The sequence below is a fragment of the Oryctolagus cuniculus genome, chromosome 2 (genome assembly GCF_051225735.1).
Source record: "Oryctolagus cuniculus isolate XC-2025 breed Fujian yellow rabbit chromosome 2, ASM5122573v1, whole genome shotgun sequence".
NCBI lineage: Eukaryota > Metazoa > Chordata > Mammalia > Lagomorpha > Leporidae > Oryctolagus > Oryctolagus cuniculus.
The window spans coordinates 110,155,186-110,167,728 of NC_142868.1; the positions used below are offsets into that span (position 1 = coordinate 110,155,186).

The 12,543-nt window shown below is 38.0% G+C and overlaps 1 non-coding gene across 1 annotated transcript; it reads left to right on the forward strand.

Annotated features, from left to right (window-relative positions):
- The first annotated feature begins 12,232 nt into the window (after window positions 1-12,232).
- LOC127490394 (U6 spliceosomal RNA) lies at window positions 12,233-12,339 on the forward strand. The gene has a single exon (XR_007918356.1). It is a non-coding gene; the product is annotated as a U6 spliceosomal RNA (small nuclear RNA).
- The last annotated feature ends 204 nt before the right edge of the window (window positions 12,340-12,543 follow it).

The following is a 12,543-nucleotide window of genomic DNA, read 5'->3' on the forward strand; positions in this document are numbered from 1 at the left end:
ACACATGCACACACACACTTATCTCATTTTATAGATAAATCTTTGGGGGGCAGCACTATGGCATAGAAGTGCCTGCAGTGCCGGCATCCCATATGGGCTCCAGTTCGAGTCCCTGCTTCTCCACTTCCATTCCAGCTCTCTGCTCTGGCCTGGGAAAGCAGTACATGATGTCCCAGGTCCTTGGGTCCCTGCACCTGCATGGGAGACACAGAGGAAGCTCCGGGCTCCTGGCTCCAGATCAGCATGGCTCCGGCCATTGCAGCCATTTGGGGAGTGAACCAGCAGATGGAAGACCTCTCTCTCTCTCTCTCTCTCTCTCTCTCTCTCTCTCTCTTTCTGCCTCTCCTTCTCTCTCTGTGTAATTCTTTCAAAAAAATAAATAAATATTTTTTAAAAAAGATAAACCTCTGGAGTACGAAAAGTTAAGATATTGTGTGTGTGTATGTGTACACCTGTATTATCCATAAAGACCAGTTAAGTATTTATAATGAGTTAGCTTGGTTATGAATTGTATGCTACTTCTTGGAATGGACAGTTAACACTAGCCAATTTGATCCTCAGGTCAGATTTACCTTAGTGCCAAATCTTTGCGGATGTAAGATAATATCTGTATGTTATTTGGAACCAAAAGGTGAACAAAATAATTTTATTCATTAAAATTAGAAATATAGATGGAAAAATAATACAAAGACAAAAAGGGACATTTTCAATATTGCTGAATAGAAAGGATCTACATCCATCTCAGACAGAAAAAAATTTTCAGAATAATGAGAGAAGAACTGCATTTTCAGAGGATTGTCTGAGAGAATGTTTTATGAAAAAAGCCTACGTGACACATGGGATGCCATTAACTGAATAAATATTTGTATTATAGGGATACCTACAGAAGAAGAGACAGAAGAAGGAAGGTATTGGCAATCTACTTATTGTGATCCTACTTATGTTTGAATATATAATTGATAGTTAATTGAAACTCTTCTTTGAACATTCAGTAATATTAATACATTGATTAACTTTTTATAATTTTGAGTATTTTTTTCCTACTTTGTATTGAAGCAATTTGATTTTATGCTATTCTACCTTCAAATTATGTGAGTTTTATGAAATACTAATTAAAAGTCCTTACCATTGGCCCCAACCTTCTAATATGATTAAAGAGTTTTCTGAAGCATGCAATATTCTCATAATGAATTATGCCACTTTCCCCTGATGGCTCAAAAGTTGAGTTCCTTTACTAAACCCTAACCCATGCACAATCAGCCCATTGTCTGAGATTCTCTGTAATTTCCAGTGGACTGTGTAATGTCTCATTCTTTCTCTCTTCCATTAATTCAGCTGGCATGGTTTGATCTCTGTATCCATTAGACCTTTCACTGATTATGAAATCATTCTTGAAATTGAGAATCATAGGCCAGCAATGCGGCTTAGTAGGCTAGGCCTCTGCCTGTGGCACCAACAACCCACATGGGTGCTGGTTTGAGTCCCAGTTGCTCCACTTCTGATCTAGCTCCCTGCTGATGGCTTGGGAAACAGTAGAGGATGGCCCAAGTGCTTGGGTCCCTGCATCCACGTGGGAGACCTGAAAGAACCTCCTGGCTTCAGATCAGCCCTGCTCTGGCCATTGTGGTCATAATAGGGAGTGGACCAATTGATGGAAGAACTTTCTCTTGTCTCTCCCTCTCTCTCTCTATGACACTACCTCTAAAATAAATAAATCTTTAAAAAAAAGAAATTGAGATTCAAAATAAAACATGATCATTTTATTATTGCTACAAAGATCCTACTTTTATGGGGTGGGTATCGTAACTGGATTTACTCCAAGTTCTTGTCTTGGTGTGAGAGAAGAATTCAAAGTGGAGACATAGATAGAGTAGGGTTCATTTAAAGAGACTAAAAGGATAGTATACACTCAGGAATGAGCACAAGCAACCTCATGATGGGTAATCATCCTCACCCCAGTTCAGTCACCCTCTTTGTGAGCTAGGGGGTGGTTCCCTAATTGAATATTCAAATAGATTCTCTGAAGCTTCATGACATATCCATGTGGAGCTCAGCGTACACAAGTTCATTATGGCTTCTTCTGCATGTTGGAGGAGGCTCAGGTATATCATAGGAAAGTAGGTGTGTCACATCAATAAGGAAGGGGATGGGATTTTAGTGGGACAGGGAGGGCTAAAGCATGAAGACTGACGGAAAACCTGGAAAACCTCTCAACTCAATTGCTCACTAACTAGCACCCTATGCAAGCCCATATCACTAGTCTTTTTGAGAAATGTGGTTTTTTTTTATTCAATTAGATGAAAAGCAACTTATAAGAAGGTAGAAAGTAATAGTACCAAAAGTAATATTCTAGGTCATTATCACATTTAAAGTGAAAATAAGCATAACACATACATGAATACTATCAGTGGGAATGGAAGAGTCAGAACCTTCAAAAGCCCACTTCCCCATAAAAGCAATGATGCAAGAGACAAAATTAGAGACAAAAACAAGCTTTTTAAAAGGTTTAAAAATTCATATTACCAACAATTCAAGGAACATTTGTTCAATAAAAGTGTGCAAATCATAGCAATAATGGCAAAAATGGCCTTTTAACTGGCATTATTAGTAATAGAATATTCCTTAAACTTAGTCCTTTCTCCCTCTCCCCAATTCTACAATGCATTTGAAAATAGTCTCCAAATTATGGTGGAAACCAGTAGCCCAGTAGCAAGCAGAATGGAAAGAATGTATTTGGTACCCTTCAAACCTCCGTCCTGGAAAATTGTCATTATCCAACTTGTGTCCATTTTCTTTGAAACCTCCATTTGCAAGGTTTCTCTTTATTTGACCTGATTCGGACTTACTGGTGTGAACAGGATTTTCCCCAGAGGCAATTGCTGAAAACAGCTCGTAATGCTGCAACAACTGGAGACAGAGATTGCAGTGGGAGCAGTAAGTACTTGACCAAAACCTACAGAACACAAAGCTTGGGAATGGGAGGTCCCCCTCTAGGATGTACTAGAAGCTCTGGACTATTACATGAACTCTACGAGCCACATACATGCTATAGGAAAGATCTGAAAACACTCTTCAGTTTTTTTCATCTTCATTTGATGTGACATATTCCAAGGGATAGAAAAAGTATGTCCACCAAAAATTGCACACAGCATAGTGATCTTTTAAAAATTAAGGGTAGCATGCCTGTTGTGGTACAGTAGGTTAAGTGGCCTTTGGGGACTCCCACATCCCATATTGGAGTGTTAAATCAAGTCCTGTCTTCTCTGCTTCCAATCTAGCTTCCTGCTGATGTGCCCGGGAGGCAGCATATGATGGCCCAAGTACCTGGGTTCCATCTACCCAGGTAGGAAACTTGAGTGGAGTTCCTGACTCTTGGGTTTTGTCCTGACTTATATCTGAATGCTGTGGGTATTTGTGAAGAGAACTGGCAGATAGAAGATCTCTCAATATATGTTCTCTCTCTCTCTCTCTCTCTCTCTCTCTCTGTTTCTCCACCTCTCTCTGTCAATCTACCTTTCAAATAAATAATTTTTTAAAATGGATAAACTTGGGGGCCGGCACCGTGGCTCACTAGGTTAATCCTCCACCTGCAGAGCCGGCATCCCATATGGGTGCTGGGTTCTAGTCCCAGTTGCTCCTTTTCCACTGCAGCTCTCTGCTGTGGCCCAGAAGGGCAGTGGAGGATGGCCCAGGTGCTTGGGCCCCTGCACCCGCATGGGAGACCAGGAAGAAGCACTTGGCTCCTGGCTTCGGTTCGGCGCAGTGCCGGCTGTAGCGGCCATTGGGGAGTGAACCAACAGAAGGAAGACTTTTCTCTGTCTCTCTCTCTCACTGTCTATAACTCTACCTGTCAAATAAATAAAAATTAATTAATTAATTAATTAATTAAATAAAAATAAAATATATAAACTAATACTTGGAGAAATTCATTCCCAACAGACATACCCTATAAGAAATATTTCTTCTATCCAAAATGAAAGAACATTAATCAGTGAGAGAAATGAATGTGAGGAAACACACAGTTCCACATAAATAAGTTGTTTAGAAACCTTTTTTCTACAAAGATAAAAGGCATAAAGCAATAACAGTAAAAAATGTAGAGGAATAGAACATATAAAGATGATATTGGTATGCTGATACTTAAAGGAAGGAGAGAGATAAGTGTAGAAGCAAAGCTTCTTTGCACTACTGGAATTATGACATTAGTTTGAACTACATTGTTATAAATTAAGGTATTAATTTTAACCCACAGGGAAATCATCAAGAAAATAATTCCTAGTATATAATAAAGGAAAAAAAGAAATTTAAAATGCCAAAATAAAACTACTTATTTAACAAAAAGAAGAAAATAATGGAAGATTACGGAAGCAAAAAAAATATGACATAAAGAAAACACATAGCAAAATAGCTGACACAGATATGTCACAGTAATTCCATTAAATTGAAACGGATTAAAAAGATTCCATCGAAAATGATGAATTAGAATAAAGGATATTTTTAAATGACCCAATGGTATACCATCTGTAAGAGACACATTTTAAATTCAAAGGCACAAATAAATTGACAATTAAGGACAAAAACATAAAGCATTCAGACTACTCAAAAGAATGCTAGATTGGATATATTAACATAAGTCAAATTTAAATTTAAGAGAAAATTGTTACTGAAGATAAAGACAGTGGTATAAATCCATTAGGAAGACTCATCATAATAACAAATAATATGGGTGCCAGTACAAGTCCCAGCTGCTCCACTTCCAATCCAGCTCCCTGCTATTGTGCCTGGGAAAGCAACAGAAGATGACCCATGTTCTTGGGCCCTTGCACCCACATGGGAGACCCAAAAGAATTTCCTAGCTCTTTGCTTCAGTCTGTCTCAGCCCTGGACATTGCAGCTATTTGGAGAGTGAAGCAGACTCTGCCATTCAAATAGTAAAATAAATCTTGAAAAAAGTAATTAGAGAATATTTAAATAAATAGAAAATATAGATCATACATGCATGAATTGGAAAACTTACTATTGCTGAAATGACAATATTTTCAAAATTGATCTCCATATTCAGTGCAATCTATATCATAATCCCATCTGCTTGTTTTGCTGAAATTGTCAAATCAATTCTGTATCTCATATACAAAATTAAGAAACCCTAAATAGCCAAAATGATCTTGAACAGTAACAGAGTTACAGAACTCATGTAACCTTATTTATTAAATTTAATACAACGTGAGAGTAATCAAGGCAATATGGCGTGGGCACAAGGATAAACAGAAGGTGAACTAGAATAAGAATCTAGAAGGACAAAACCTGCATTTATGATCAAGTGTCTTTAGACAAATGTCCCAATAAGAAGAAATAATCTTTTCAACAATTGATGCTGAGACAACTGAATAGTCAGATGCAACAGAAAGAAGTGGAAACTCACCCACCCAGTGCTGTGTACATAAAGTAACAAAAAGCAATTTAAAATCTAAAAGTAAGGAGTAAAAATATAAAACTTTAAGAAAAAAACAAGGTGGGGAGGGAGCTTTCATCATATTTGATAAACAATGCTTTCTAAAATATTTAACCAAAAGTATAATTGATGATAAAAATGATAAATTGCATTTGTCAAAATTTCAAAATATTGTCCTCTGAATTACACTGCAAGCAAAGTGAAAACACAATACACAAAATGGCAGAAAATATAAAGCAATCATATCTCTGATAAGAGAATGATACTGAAAATAATAAAAGAGCTTACAGATCAATGAAAAGATAACTCAAAATTGTGCAAAAAAGTTTTATAGACATTTCCACAAAGAAATATGCAAGTGTCCAATAAGTATCAGCAAACATACTCAACAGTATTAGTCATAAGGGAAATGAAAATTCATGCACAATGACATAACACATCACACGCACTAGGAAAACTAGAATTCAAAAGAAGTGCATTAACAATTGTTGGCAAGGGCGTGAAGAAATTTGAGCACTCCTGCACTGCTACTGACAATACAGACTGATGCTACTATTTTAGAAAATTGTTCCAAGTTACGTCAAATGACAAATATGTAACTGTCATTTGATCTAGCAATTCCAACCAATATAAACAACAAAGAGTACTACAAAAATATGTTTATGCAAAAAACCTGTACATGAACCTTAATAACCAAAAAGTATATAGAATTCAAATGTTCATCATCTATAAATGAATAAACAACTATCTTTATAAAACGGACTATTTGGAAGAGGGAATTGTAGTACAATTACAAAAATGCCATCATGTTTGGAAAGTTAAATTGGTTACAATATGTGAAGTCTTTACGGTGACACCAGGCACTTAATGATCACTCAATATATGTTAATTCTATAGTTATTATCTCTACACTTTCCTCATAGGAATTCCTCACTACTATCAAAACTATCTACTGACTATCCCCTCATCACATGTCTTAATGCCTTTGATAAAGACATTAAGTTACAATGGTACTAAACAGCTTTCCTAATGCAAGGCTTAAACCAGATCTGGGGTGAAGCAGAGTGTCTTCAGAGTCTGTGGTACTCACCACCACAACATACAGTTCACTTCTTTAGTCCTAAAGAGTTTGGGATTAATTTTGTTTGGAAAAAAAAGAGAAAATCCCATATTATATGAGTTTCCAGAATATTGGTCAAGTACAACTATGTACTGGGGAAATTGAAAGGAGTCAAATTTTGTACCTAGCAAATTAATTCTAAGAGTATAACAACTTGTATCTTGAAATTTACCAGAAAGCAACTAGCTTGTAATTAGAATTAGCTCATAGGAGTTGGACAGTATGGACAGATTCATATTACCATTGCATGTAATGGAAAAATATAGGTTTCCCAGTGGTTTCTCGCTCTGCACAAAAATGACTTATGCTGTCAGTGGAACAGTGATTATACCCATTAGTGAAATATAAAAATCCAGCTCAATTAAATTACTTATGCTACTTTTTTCTTTTCCTATGAATATATTTTGACATTCAAGCACATCTTCATGAGCTAACAGAATTTGAAGCAGCTACAATTTATTCTGTTTCTAATTGTGGTTAAATGATTATGTGATTCATCGATAAACAGATAGCTAAATTTCACAGTATATCTTAGTTTACAGAGAGCTTCTGACACTATGACATGCAATAATGTAGTGAAGGGGAGGAAGGAGAATGCAGATTTGTTATTTCACAAATGCTTCCATAACTTAAGGTTTAATTTAATGTTTTGGCTGAAAGCTGTTATGTTAGAAGAGTACAGAAAAATAAATTTGAAAACATAAATTGTAAGAGAATATAGCATTTCATCTCACTGAAGAGGTAGCAATTATTAACAGTTGCTTGGCAAAGGAAGACATGGACAGTGAATAAGAATGATTTTTAAATTATTGTACAATCCCCTCAGTTACAATATATCTAATTGAATCAGAAAGCATGATTACAACAACAGGCATTAAATTCTTATTAGTTTGTGAAATCTATTTTTGTCCATTTTTCTTAGGGTATAGCTTAGATGAATATTTATTGGCTTACATGAATATCCTTCATATGGTTATGTAAATATGGCAGATAGGTTCAAGCAATTGCTCCACTTTTCTGTAATATTTATTGCAAACAAGCCCCCCACACACACACCCCTACCAGAAAAAGATTACAATCACAGTGATAATTATTTGTTGTATGCAAATATCTCTTTTCAAAATAATTTGCCAAATAAATAAGCATTCAAATTTTATTCTTCCTATAAGTGGGCAAAACTAAGATGATGAATAGTGAGGTACAATGCTTGAATGTTTTAGTGCGAAGCATATTTTTAACAACATTCCTGCTTTTGGTTTTGTATATTCAGTATATTTGTGTAACAAATTTTTAATTTTTGAATAAAGATTTACAGAAAAGTTGAGAAGTACCACAGAGAAGTCCCATGTTCTATATCTTCCAAATATTCAAAACCATACAATAGTGCAACACATTTGTCAAAATTAATAAACAATGATACACTCTCACTGAAGATCACACTTCATTCATATTTAATTTCCCAAGTGGAGTATTGTCATGGACGGCTGTGAGTATAGCCTGGACAACTATCAAACTAACTTCCACCCAGTTGGCTCCTCGGTGACCCATCCTGAGCACTACCAGAGGTTTGACGTGAAGACCTTTGCCTTTGTATCAGAGGCCCAAGCACGCTCTAGCCTGGTCTACTTCCACTGCAGTGCCTTAATCTGCAATCAACATTCTCCTGACTCTCCTTCGTGCTCTATGACTTTGCCCTGGGTCATCTAGACACAGGTGAGGGAACACTGAAGAGGAGAGAGAGACAGCCAGCTTCCCAGGACCCATTCTGTTACCAAATGGCTCTTCCTTCAGAGGTGTTGGGGATTCCAAGGAGCATGGGATGGCTGGAGATGTTGCTTCTAAAACAATGGCTGCTGTGGCTGCCTTAGCAGGTGTAGTGGCAACTCTAGGCTTCATCAGCTACCTGTGTAAAAAGAGGACCATGATGTTAAGTCACTAACTTGACTTGCAAATAAAATGGTTGAAATAAAAAAAAAAAAATCCCACTCACTTAGCTGTGCTCTCTCCTCAGGCTTTTTGTGGCTGTGGATTTTCCTCCATCTTGGGAGATGGTGAGAGTGTAATAACACTGTTAAGATATGTTGTAAAATTAAGACTTTTGGAAAATTAAGAAAGGAGTGATGTGTTCTCAGAAGGAGGCTGAGCACATGAGATCAAGGTTATTATTTCTTTTTTGACAGGTAGAGTTATAGACAGTGAGAGAGAGACAGAGAAAAAGGTCTTCCTTCCGTTGGTTCACTCCCCTAATGGCCGCTAAGGCCGGCACTGCGCCAATCCAAAGCCAGGAGCTAGGTGCTTCCTCCTGGTCTTCCATGCAGGTCCAGGGACGCAAGCACTGAGATCAAGGTTATTTATGACTGTAACTCTTAACCTGCATCATCTGGCTGAGTTTATATTTGTCAGATTTCTCCACTATATTCTTTCAGCCAATCCCTTCCCGTCATGTACAATTTGAAGGGATTATATGAGCAAACAATAACATTTAATCAGTGAGTGATTAGACTCTCCCTACTGAAAGGTGGAGCATTTAAAATATTCAGAATTAGTCCACAAGAAAGAGTTGTCTCATCTTCTATTTGTATTCAAACACATTTTTATTTATTTATTTTTTGACAGGCAGAGTGGACAGTGAGAGAGAGAGAGACAGAGGGAAAGGTCTTCCTTTTCCGTTGGTTCACCCTCCAACGGCTGCCGTAGCCATCACACCATGCTGATCCGAAGCTAAGAGCCAGGTGCTTCTCCTGGCCTCCCATGCAGGTGCAGGGCCCAAGGACTTGGGCCATCCTCCACTGCACTCTCAGGCCACAGCAGAGAGCTGGACTGGAAGAGGAGCAACCGGGACAGAATCTGGTGCCCCAACCAGGACTAGAACCCAGGGTGCCTGCGCCGAAGGAGGAGGATTAGCCTATTGAGCCACGGTGCCGGCCCAGACACATTCTTAATAAATACAGGCTCATGAGCATATATTATAAATTTTGAGTATTTCTTCTGCTTCAGTACAAGGCTGCTTATTATATTTTCCAAACTGTTCAAGCTTTGATGATTGGTAGCTGTATCATTTGGCCATTAATTTAAAAAAATTATTTTTGTGGGCCAGTATTGTGGCATAACATGTTAACCATTGCATGAGACGCCAACATATCAGAATGCAGGTTTGAGTCCCAAAAATTCTTCTTCCAATCCAACTCCATGCCAATGCACCTGGGAAAGCAGTGGAAGATGGCCTGAGCACTTAGACCCCTGCACCCATGTGGGAGAACCAGATGGGAGTGAGCCAACAGATGGAATATCTCTCCCTCTTTCTCTCTCTCTCTCTCTCTCTCTCTCTCTCTGTGTCACACTACCTTTCAAATAATAAATCAAATTAATCAATACTTTTTAAAAAGTTTGGGGTTTTTATTAGGAAAGCAGGGAAATTGAGAAGGAGAGAGGAGAGAGAGAGAGAGAGAGAGAGAGAGAGAAGGAGAGGGCGAGGGAGTGGGAGAGAGAGAGAGAAAGAATGGCTGCTGTGGCTGGGCCAGGCAAAAAGCAGGAACCAGGAACTCCATCTGGGTCTCCTACATGGGTAACAGGAGCCCAAGTACTTGGACTGCCTCTGTTTTCCCAGGCACGTTATCAGGGAGCTAGACTGTAAGCAGAGCAGCTAAGACTTAAACCAGCCATCATATATGAGATACTGGCATTGCAAGTGGTACATTGATCTGCTCCACAACACAAGACCCTATTATGTTCTTTTAATATCTATCTCTCTTCCAGCACTTTCTAACTTTCTAAATTTCCTATCTCAGGTCTTTTGTTTTAGCATTTCAGACTAATAAGGCATATTAAGCACAGTCATAATTTGTGCTCCCCTCTGATATGACATAAATTAGAAGAGGTTGTTCATTAGACTAGCATGTGAAGTGCATTTCTCCAAATACACTTCCATGCTTCTCCTCCCCTCTGAACAGCTTCAGATAAGTGTGAGAACTGAAAGGGAGGATTAATAAACCTATCTTCAATAGTTTGTCACCAACCTATAGAGATAAAGAAGCCTTTAGAAATTGGTCAGGGGAGGTTTAGGCACCATCTCTCCCCCCATCTGAGCTATTTCACATTAATAGCTAATAGATCTTTGATGTAGTAATTTTATCTTAGTCTGTTTTTAACACTTCAACAAGATACTGACTGCTGGGTACTTTTAAGATGAAGAGAGGTTTATTTGGCCTACAATTCCGATTGGTAGTATTACATAGCATGTCACAGCCTGACAGAGAAGAAGAAAGGAAAATGACCTTGTGTAAGGAGGGACGAAGCACATGGGGTGGTTTCATGTTAAGATAACCTACTCCTGGGGCAGGCATTTGGTGCGTAGTTAAAAGCTGCTTACGATGCCTCCCTCCCATATCAGAGTATATGGATTTAAGCCCTGGCTCTGCCTGCAGTTTCAGCTTCCTGCTAATGTGCACCCTGGGAGGCAGCAGGTGATAACTCAACTCGATGGGTTCCTGCCACCCACACGGGAGGCCTCAGATTGAATTCTAGGTCTTGGTTTGGCTTGGATCAGGCCATTTCTTTTGCTGGCATTTGATGAGTGAAGCAGAAGATGGAAGATATCTTTCTATCTATCAAAGAAACAAAGGATAAATAAAAATAATTTTAAAAACTCAACATACTCTTCATTAAAATAATTCACTCCTGTATGATCCAACTCAGTCTGCAAAACCAAAACTAAACTATTCATGAAGTGGAGCTGCCATGACCTAATCATCTTCTCCTAACACCCCTTCCATTAACCATCCACCACCTTGGACTCAAGCTTTCAGCATGTGAGGCTTTGGGGGACTCAGTGGAAATTTCTTACAGTGGAATGAGGATGAATGACAACTGATAGCAAAAATAACCACATTTTGCACAACAGAATTTCAGAATCTTTCCAAAGATTATAATTTGATGCAACATCGGAATCCTTAGTTTCATATTCACACAGTAAAACCCCAGTGCATACCAGAAAGATTACTGAATATATTACTGGATATGTGTGTATCTTTAAAAATGTATCCTAATAATATAAGCAGTAATATCTTACCCTCATTTTGGATCTGAAGTACAAATAATTAGATTCACTATAAAATTACCCTGATATATTTTTAGGGTTTTGCTAAACTACCATGAATTAATTTTGGGTCATCTATAGATGAATCAGTATCAATTTTGTATATAGTAATTTATTGCAAATTTTGAAGATTTGTGGACAGGTTATGATATCTGATTAATCAGCTATATATTCCCTCCTGTACACACACACTTGAACACACATATTAAGTGTTTCCTCGGTTTCCAATGAAGGGTAACAAGCAAGGAAGCATTTTCTAGCTGATAGCCATGGACTATTTCAGCTGAAGAAAATGCGAAGTGCTAATTCTACAAAGGAGGAATTGGATGGAGAGCAGGTAAGAAATCTATCTTCTTCGAATCCTCACAATCTATGTGTGTTGCTGAGATACTATTAAAGTAATTGATTTGTAGTGCTAAGATAATACACCTGTTATAGGTTTAGGGGAAGCACAAGTGAAGGTCTGATGTAAACAAATGGAAATATATCAGTTTCAGAAGTGTGACACTTGGTCTTGAGGTTCTTAGATTCTTATTCCGGAGAGCCACTTTACAATAGGAAACCTGTGCTCCCTTCGGCAGCACATATACTAAAATTGGAACAAAACAGAGAAGATTAGCATGGCCCCTGCACAAGGATGACACGCAAATTCATGAAGCATTCCATATTTTTAGTGATCCCTGGTAAATATAAGAGTGGGAATAAGAGAGGGAGGAGATGTACAATTTGGGACATGCTCAATCAGACTTTCCCCAAATGGTGGAGTTAGAAACGTGCCAGGGGATTCCAATACAATCCCATCAAGGTGGCATGTACCAATGCCATCTCACTAGTCCAAGTGATCAATTTCAGTTCACAATTGATCACACTGATAGG